Below are 10,455 nucleotides of genomic sequence, written 5' to 3' on the forward strand. Positions count from 1 at the left end.
ACGACTATAATTGGAACACATGCCTATTGATTGCTTTGTACTTGGACACCGTTTTATTATTATCTGCAAATGCCCTGCTATGATTGTTACATGAGTTTCTCTCATCCATGCAACGCCCGTTCATCCGTCCCCGTGTCTGCGTATTTTAATCCTGCTGTTTACTATAATCACTACTGTTGTCTTTGTTACTCTGCTGTTGTTATTTCACTACTGCTACTGCTATAAAACTGTTACTACTGATAAACTCTTGCGAGCAAGTCTGTTTCCAGGTGCAGCTGAATTGACAACTCCGCCGTTAAGGCTTCCAAGTGTTCTTTGTCTCCCCTTGTGTCGAATCAATAAATTGGGTTATACTACCCACAAGACTGCTGCGATCCCCTATACTTGTGGGTCATCAAGTCCAAATAGATGCTCTACCTCCAAATAGACGGTCGTTAGTACCGCTTTGTCGATCGTGAGCTCCATGTATATATGTAGGGAATCTACGAATATGTGTAAGGGGAATCGACTTTTGCTTCCAATATTTGTTTGATCGACTTTTGCTTCCAATATATATATAATGAATGAACGTGTACAACTTCTAGTAGCGTACAAATATATGCAACTTTATTTTCGAACGAAAAAAATGAAATAACAAAGTGTCGGTGGCGGGGGGGAGGGGTGCTGCACCCTCAAACCCTAAAGCAAGCAGCCGCTTGTGCGCGCGCCACGTAGAGGGCCTTTTGTCGTGGGTGGTAATACCGCCCGCGACAAAAGGGCCTGTCCCCTCGCGCGCCCAAGCCTGCCACGTGGTGGACCTTATGTCGCGGTCGTAAGCGACCCGGGACAAAAGGTCGCGCCTCTCTCTTGTCGGGCTGGCCGCCCGCGACAAAAGGCGCTTACCACCCGGATCAAATGCCTTGTTTTCCACTAGTGGGAGGTGCTAATGTGATAGTTTCTTGCACACGTTCTGGGCCCAAATTAGTTCGTTTAACTTTCCGTAATCAATACGAATGGTAATGCACTAACACCTTTCTACGAGTTCATGCACAAATTTGCACATACTATTAACTTTCCACTTATCTATGTTCGACCAATATTATAGACAAAATTACTTAACATTTACGATGCCAAATCAATAACCACAAAATATATTTTCATATATATTTGTTTCAGGTTGTAGATGTTTATATTTTACTTTTTATGTTTGGTGAAAGTTAGTAAACTTGGACTTTTGACTAAATTTATAAGCCTTAGTATTTGTTAAAACTTTGACTTTTGGTCAAACATATATCAAGATGTGCCAGCCGACCATCATCTCTGAAGGCATATATTACTGTATTCAACTTTCACGAAGTTATTAGTTCCAACTTTACTACTGTAACTCAATACCACTTTCAGCAATACACAACAAATTTGTACTCGTCTGTACACTAAATTTGCACTGGTATGGGCCGTATGGGTCCCCAACTCTAATTCGGACCCGACCTCGTTCCCGTCTATCCAACGAACTCTCGATCACCGCCTCCCGATCCTCCTTTTCCTCCATCACCAGCCTAGCTTTGGATCCGTGAGCCAACAATCCCTAAATTTCGACCAACTTTTTCTGGTTAGATTAGAGTCTAGGGTTCAGGCGGCTCCGATCTGGGCATCCAGCAGCGGGCGAAGATGAAGAAGAGCCGGCACTCGTATCCCTTGCTTTCCGCCAAAGGATCAGAAGGAGCCGCCGCTTCCTCTGTTGCGTCTGCTGCTCGTGGCCAGGGAAATATGATGAAGCTGAAGAAATCCGATCTCGTTTCGGGGATTGATGGCGAAGATGTCAAAGTGGCATTATATGGCTCGCTTGGAGAAGTATCATGTAAGAAAATACTCCCAACTAATCTCAAATTTCGCCTGCGAGGGACGAAGCGCTACAATCGACCGTGGTCGCCATCCAGCTGCAAGTGCAAGGAGGCACAGGCAACCGGTGAGGCCTCATCTCCCTGCTCTAGGAAGAAGAGAAGCCGCAAGCGGTTTTATCTCGTGCCATCGGAGAAGCTACTGAAGTCAAAGTCACCACCCAGCAACGTCGATGAGGACGAACTTGCAACTCCCCCTCGTAGGAAGAATAATATCATCAAGCAGAATGTTATGGTGCGGCTGCGAAACCGCTCCAGTCGACCTAGGTCGCCGTCCAGCGGTACTGATTTAGAGGCACAGTCAAGCGGAGACGAAAAGCATCACTCTGTTGTCAGCTCATATTTTTCTGGGGATGTCAGCATAAACAAGGCAGATGGCGTTGAGCCTGCCAACAAAATCGACCCACCCACATTGGGCATGGACATTGAGCAGAGTCATGCTTTTGACAATTGTCTCGATGTAACTCCGAGCAGCATTTCTGAAGAACTCTCCTGGACGAGATACAAGATGGTGAATGCCCCAACCACCCCTACAGAGGAAATGCAAAACTACCTTTGATTTGGACCAGGAGGCCATCATGACGTCGATCAGCCCTTCTATGATAATTTAAACCTCAGTCCTCCTGCTGAGGTAGAATTTTGTTCTACATATGATGAAAAGCAGCTCGCTGAGGTCTACAAGCGGCTATCCCGGTACTGCATCCAAGCCCATGAGTTATCCCCTCGCCTGGAGAGGAACTGGCTGACCAACTACTGAATGAGGAGTTGGAGTGCCCTCTGCATGTCTATGAAAATGTTATATATCAGCACAAAAAAGTGTGTCCTGAATGGTACTTCCATCCTGAACAATGCAAGCTTGCTGGCTTGGACGACTACCAGCGCCTAGTGCTTCGCGATGATTTTCTGTTTCTGTACGGTGATTGGGATTACTACCGCTTAACTTATCATACCTACCAGGGAGATCTAGAGTATGTCCACTTCTGTGATGAGCTGTCAAAGAAAATTAAGTGGATTGAAGATGAAACGGCACTCTTCGGGGATCAGTGGCCAAGATACGAGCTAGTGGCTTTTTCTTCAATCACTGGAGATTGCAGTGCAGTTTCCTAATATTTTTGCACGTTCAGTTATCTCTGGCTTGAATGAGCATCTGGATAGCCTTCGGTTTTACCTTGACAGCCGGAAGGACTGGGATGGTGTATATCTCGAGATATGGAAACGGGTTGCTAAGTATAAGGTGAAGTTTGATGAGGTTCTGATGCAATTGCATGAAGAGAACATTTTCCCGTTCCGCAGGCATGAGATAAAATCTGCGTTAGATGATCCGGGCGTCAGCTTGATTAAGTATAATTATGAAAACTTCGTGGATCGCATTGATGCGAAGTTCTCGGAAGACGAAGCTCGTCCCTTGCTTGTAGAGGCCGTTGAGAAAATGTTTCCGAGACGGAAGAACTATTTGGATTATGCAAGAAAGAAAATGGAAATTGCAGTTCGTATTGGTTTGATTCCCAATTCGAACCTAGAAGTTGCTGCACAAGGTGGGAGAAACCAAGGTGTGAAGACAAGTCTGCAATAGTGAGCTGAGAACCAATGCCATGAGCAAAGAATGGCTTCTAGCACCCTTAGCTGAACATCTTAACTACGGCAAACTTTCTGGCCTCTTTATTCACTTGTTTGCTTGTTACCAAACGAATTTGGCTTCAGCTTGGATGTCGTTGCTTAGTTCTGCTTAGGTGGATGTATTGAACATGTATTTATGTACACTAATATAATCCAGGAACCACCAAAATACTATCCCCTTTGTACTAATACACAGTAGCGCGTACCAACGTTGAAAGTTCACAAACAAACAAAATCAAATTAGAAAAGGCTTTCAACTACATGCTAATTGAGCTTTCAGTTCAATATAATTATAGCTTTCAACGACACGCTCGTTAGTGGTTACACAACAATCCAAAAAGAACAAGAATGAAGCAGAAGCAGCAGCAGCAGCTCAAATCGGATGCGCATAATAACTATTGGAGTATCTCATCAACATGCGTCTGTCAAACCTCATCTGCTACAATGAGAAGGACCCGCGCTCGTTCTTTGACTTCAGTGTGTCGTCTTCGTCAGAGCTTGAGTAGAGCTGCGGCGTGCGCCACTTGAAGAACTTGCCGGTGGGGAGGTCGGCGGGCGGCAGCAGCGCGAGCCCCGCGGCGACGCGGCCGGCCTCCTCGGCGGTGCGCTTGCCAGACCCGCGCGTCATGTCGGTCCGCGTGAACCCTGGGCAGAAGCAGTTCACGGCGACGGCACCCCGCAGGCGCGCGGCGAGGAGGCGGGAGTAGGCGTTGAGGGCGAGCTTGGAGACGGCGTAGTCCGTCCACACCGCCGGCCACCCGTGCTCCTGCCACGTCCCGTCCTTGACCTGCGCCAGGAACCGCGACGCCATGGCCTCGATCTCCTGCTCCGTCAGCCTTTCCTCGTCCAGCAGCATGTTCCTCAGCGACGGGTCCCTCACCTTCTGCAAAAAGATCAACGCACATCAATTTATTTCTGAAATTTCGCCTATAGAAACTGCATTCTTCTTGTAAATCTCTCACTCACACAAGTCACAGCAGTTGGCTGCCATTAGCAAATGCCCACAGGTAATTAGCTCATGTGTTGATCATGTAACCGGAGTGTGTTCCAGATGGCACTGGACTAGTCAAGGTGTGGACGCAGGACACTGAAGAAGTCACGTACTGTGACTGAAGAAATCTGGCATTTTGTCTGTCGAACGAGTCTAGCCCGTTCAAACTTCAGAGTCCACATTCCATCTCTGAACCAGCTGACAGTGAGCTCATTATGAGCTGCTCATAGTCAAGCTATTTGCTCCTTAACGAAATGCTATTTATTGCAACCTCAATTATATGATTTGACCCACATGGAAAAAAATTGATTCAGCATTTGCATGTGCACTCAATGTCTGCAGGTTTGAAGTTCCCACTCACAACTGGTGCAAGCAAGCATGGGAGAAGATAGAGTAAGGATTTATTTCGGAATTACTTCGCCTAACAGAACTGCATTCTCTTGCACTACTATATAATTGCCATTAGCAAAAGCCAACACATAATTAGCTCCTCACTGGAGTGTGCTCCAGAGGGCTTGGACTAGTCAGGTGTGGACGAAGGACACTGAAGAAGTCTGTACCATGACTGAAGAAAATTGGCATTGTCTGTCGAACGAGTCGCCATGAGCTCATAGTCAAGTTATTTGCTCCTTAATGAACATCTATTTTTTTCAACCTCAGTTATGTGATTTGACAAGCACGGAAAAAAAAAAAATTGAGTCAGCATTTGCATGTGCACTCAGTGTCTGCAGGTTTGAAGTTCCCATTCATAACTGGTGCAAGAAAGCATGGGAATAGATAGAGTAAGGATTTGGTTCCAAACTCATTACTCATCTGAGCCTCGTGCTGAACAAAAATTAACTAGTACTCAGGAGGTTGGAACGCTTTTAAACCAAGACAAAACTATGTGCCCTTTTCACTGAATATAACTGTCAGTGAGAAAAGTTGGTGACAGATGGTTCAGAATGGCAGGGCCAGTTTCATCAGCTGAATTACCCATCCGTAATCCGTTGACATGATCACATGAGACATAACTTACAACTAATGTACTACTGTGGCTGCTTTGTAGAGTGAGAGGAAGAGTTAAGTACACGTAGTTAACTTGTAGTGATGCTATGTTAGTTTGACCACTTACATTTAGGAAGGCCAAGCTGGGAGCTGGAGGTTGAGGATCCGGCTGGTCCCAGAGGACCGTCGGAAGAGCGGCAGTAGCGCCTCGATGAGCATCTTGGCACCAAAGAAGTTCGTCCGGAGGACTGTCTCAGCATGCTCCACCGAGTTGGTTTCTGATCTCGTTGAACGAAACCCCAGCGTTGTTCACCTGCAGGCCGGGAGCAAGGTTGGTTTCAGAATCACATAATTTCATGTTAGATTAGGACGCCTGCAGCATTGTTGAAGCAAAGGAGATGTGATCTCATTACATCTACCATGCACCAATTCAGCAGCAACTTTTGCGTCCTTTCCCCTTTCTGGTTGAACGGTTGCTGATGTAGGTGTAGAATTATTAATTGTGCAAGTACATGAAGCGGTAGATATGTAGCTTTTGCCCTCATTTTAACTAAACATTTCATGGTGCGGCGGATGACAAGAGCTAACAAAAGCTACACAATTGTGTTCCATACGAACCATTTGACATGTGTGAGCAGAACAGCTCAAACAAACCGGGTGGGAAAACAACACAAGAAACTTCTTCTGCTTTATGTAACTTCAGCACAAAAAATATGATACAGATCTGCACCGGCCATATCTGCAATAATGTTGCGATGACCTGGGATTGCAATGGAGGAACAACTTGCAGTCATCGATCTTATAGATATGCTATCTCATCCAAAGAACAGCTCTTGTGCTGCCACTGTTCCATCGGCATGTATGCATGGAACACAAGGCTTGACAAGATGATATTAGTACTACAGTAGTTTGTTTGCTAGTCAGGGTCGATCCTTCTCTTGTTTGTTTCTGTATTTTTTAAAAACCCTATCGTGTTGCATGCGGTTCGTAGACTTTGGGCCATCCCCGATTACTTAAAATCGAGTCCATGACCAGACAAGATGCGCAGGGAATCATGTAGTAATGGTATGCACAAAGCATCTTCTGTGCGTGGTTGACCTGCTCCACTTGGGTATCTCGATCGGCTCAAGCAAAAACTCTGAAGCTTTTTTTTTTCGAAGTAGTTCCACTGTTATCATGAAACTATATATTGCAGAGTTCACTATAGGTATTTGTTACATAGCCATATGGTAACTTTTTGGACGTGACCAGGGATAACTAAATGTCAGATATCGCTATCGACGACGAGACCGATCGATCTACAGGTTGGTACTAGCTTGGACCATCATCTTGGTCGTCACTTTCTTCATTAACTCGCGACGTATATTAAGGGCAACAAAGGCCGTTTCATGCCCTAATTGACCCGCAGCTAGCTACTCGTGATGACTTTTGATCTAACTCTCTGGCTGTGGAGGGACGCTTAATTAGGCAACGAAGTCTATTCCACTAAAACACATCCTGAAGATATGTACATGAGATATAGCTAGCTGTCTGTCGTCCTTCACTTTTGTGGGCCGGCAATATATGTTTTTAGTTCACGGCCATATAATTAATTGTATCCACCACCAGAAAACTTTTTAGATGTATGTATGCCTTATTTAGCATCAACCACAAATTGTTTCATTGCACGTAGTGTTGGTATGCCTTGTTTGGTATAAGCACAGTTTATTATGCAGAAAGTAGCTAGCTAAGGCTTGGTTTACATAAGGAGCGAGATGATCCATATGTAGCGTTTGTGAGGTGCGATCGAGCTGGAAATTTTGTCTAGTGGAGTATGGTAGGACATACTATATACTTTCTAGGGTGGAGTATTAATCTTGGTAGACTAGTAGGTAAGCAAATCCCTAGTATTAGCGCACAGACAGATTGTTCATTGCATATGTACAAGCGGATGATTCTCTGCTATCAAACAGCTTGCACACCACTTGGGTCGTAGACTCGTAGTGCTTGTGGAACTTAAGATATATAGTATATCCTCAAATTAAGCCCCATTTTCAACATGGAAGCGAAAGGAAGCGTACAAAAGGCAAAATGATCTGCACACGGCTCATGTACACGCAGAAAATGGCAGGCGGATCAAGAGAAATCCGGTCTATAAGAATCAAAAGACAAGGACTCACCAGAATGTCGAGCCCGCCGAGGTCGTCGCGGATCCAGGCGGCGAAGGCGGCGACGGAGGCAGGGTCGACGACGTCGAGCTGGTGGAACCGTACTGAGGGAAAGCCCCTGGCGCGGAGCTCGGCGGCGGCGGCCTCCCCGCGCGCCTGGTCACGCGCCGTGAGCACCACGGAGAGGCCCTGCTCCGCCAGGCGCACCGCCAGCGCGTGCCCGATGCCGCGGTTCGCTCCCCGTCACCACCGCCACCGTCTCCCCGGTCCACCACGCCCTGATCGGCGCAACAAAGTGAGAAACAGATTTGGCAGATCTCTCGTCAATGCACACAAACATGCACGAGGTAATCAAGGTTGGTTAGCGAGTTACTTGTGCGGCGGAGGCGTCTCCTTGGAGCTCGAGCAGTCCATGGATGGAGGGGAGGAGGAGGTCGATGGAGCCAGCTGGCCCTTGGTCGCCTCGTGCCGGGGGAGCCGGGAAGGAGAGAGGAGGCACCGGCCACGAGAGAGCAAAGCAAAGCCTGCTTGGGAGTGGGAATCAAAATGGAATAGGGCAGTATATATATATAGGGAATAGGGACGGCTACCCTGCCCTGCGGCGAGGGACTGCCCGGCGCAAGTTTCTGTCTGGCGTTGGGGGCGATCCGGTCAACTGACGGGGCATCCAGTGCAGGGCACAGTGATTACAATCTGAAAGCAGTTGACTGTAAGCGCCATTTATACATTCTTAATTTATATAGGAGTATTAGTAGGTTAAAGTTGTGAATGGACCGTAAAAATACACGCCATCCATAAATACATGTTTTAAATTTGTCTAGATTTAAATTTATCTATATATAATAAATAGTGTCTACATACATCAAAATTTTAACAAATCTAAGACATCTATTTATAGAGAGTGGTAATATAATATTTTAGGACGAAGGCTTCTTCCAGGTTATGGCTATATAAGTATGCCTTATACTTTCGGAAATTTAATTTAGCTCATGGGAGTTTATGGTCCCTCTCTACCAAAAACATTTATATCCAAGTCTCAAAAAAATTTGGCGAAAAATTCTACATACACATCTCCATAATAGATGTGCATTCGTCAAGTGTCGCGAAAAAACGATATCATTTATGATTTAGGTAAAAAAAGAGAAATTTTATCTTATGGAATGTCTTATGTTTAGTACAGAATTTTGTATTTTTTACACACGCCACATGATAAGTAGATTTTTCATGAAACGACTTTGTGGACGCGTAGCACGTGAAACAAAAAAAATTCCAAAAGTTGGATGAAAAATGAGAGGGAGATATTACGGATTTGCAGTACACAAGACACAATAGCAGTTCCGGCGTACTCCCTCCATTTCAATGAATAAGACACCCTCGTTTTTCATGTTTTTTTTTAATCAAGAATTACTCTAAATATATAAAGTCTGTTGGCATAAAATTATCATATTTAGAAAGTGTTTTTCAATACGAATCCAACGATATGAATTACATACAATATAATCAAGATTTTGTTACTTAATTTTTCGAGCAGAATTTGTCTTGAAATGTGTGTATATCTTAGGTGTCTCGTTTTTGCATGCAGCTAAGAATCAGAGCTATCCGTGTTTGGATCTCAAGACTGAGAGATTAAAGTAAGGAGTTTATTGATCTCTGACTTTGCAATATGTATGCTATAATGATGTCATTGGAACAAACATTTTCTTCGGGAAAAGTATGGCGCCAAGAATCCGAGATATCCATGTTGGATCTGATGGCTGAGAGATGTCCAAAGTAACTTTTTTTTTATCTCTGACTTTGCAATAATAATGTCAATGGAACAAACATTGTCCTATTAGATTTGGCTCAATGAATCTTTTAGTTTCAAATTGGACGCGAAGTGGGTTATGGGTGAAAAAAATCATGGTTTCTAGCCCTGCATAATTAACAAGTACTTCCTAAATGTAAGATGTTGAACCATTTTCTTTGATTAGCCCACTTTTGTTTATATCTAGTCTATTTTTACGTAGGTTCACCTTATGTTGTATCTAGTCTACTTTATAAACATCTAAAACAACTTACATTTCTAAACGGAGAGAGTAGTACCTGTAGAAAGAGGTGGTGCCCTCATCCAATTTTCATTTTTTGCAGAATTTCTTTGCATCGAAGAGGCGGTGCGCGTCGGTGGAAGGGGGACTTGGTTGGCCACTACAGCTCTGCACATGCTGTTGTTGCTTCCAGTGGCTGATTGACCCTCTTAATCTAACTTGAAATCTTGCTTCCTCGATCGGGTGCAAAGGTTCAGCTCCGCAATGCATCCGTCGTGCCTCGTGCGTGCATGGGCGCATCGCATGGCTCGTCAGAAAAGAATCCCACCGGTCCACTGTCTTGAAAACAAGTAAAAGAATTAGTCACGTCCGACGTCTGAAAAGGGCAAAATTAAGGGACGACGACAGTGAAAGAGTTGGAAATCTTACACACCCAACTGATTGACATGTAACATGTTGTTCACGAATAGTATGCATGCATGTTATTGTCGCCCCCTTTCAGGATTATGTTTGGTGTGATGCTTAAGTTGCAATGGTTAGTTAGTTAGTTAATTGGCATTACTTTTAATTAGTTCAAGGACTGGGTCACTAGCTCAATGCGATGTTTTTTTATAAAGAGTATATATTAATATCAAGAAGATATCAATTACACTCAGCCTCTGCGACAATGAACCGCCTAATAACAATATAAATGCACGCAACAACAAAAAATTGCACAAAAGAAAAATCCCACCGCAGAGATCAATTCCTTCTGGCAGCGAACCAAACACCATCAATACAACACCATAAATTCATCTTTTCTAAAAGCGACG

General features: G+C 44.6%; 1 pseudogene; it reads right to left on the reverse strand.

Moving 5' to 3' along the window:
- Positions 1-3,732: 3,732 nt before the first annotated feature.
- On the reverse strand, positions 3,733-8,109 carry LOC139832816 ((+)-neomenthol dehydrogenase-like; annotated as a pseudogene).
- Positions 8,110-10,455: the final 2,346 nt, after the last annotated feature.

The sequence above is a fragment of the Lolium perenne genome, chromosome 6 (genome assembly GCF_019359855.2).
Source record: "Lolium perenne isolate Kyuss_39 chromosome 6, Kyuss_2.0, whole genome shotgun sequence".
Lineage (NCBI taxonomy): Eukaryota > Viridiplantae > Streptophyta > Magnoliopsida > Poales > Poaceae > Lolium > Lolium perenne.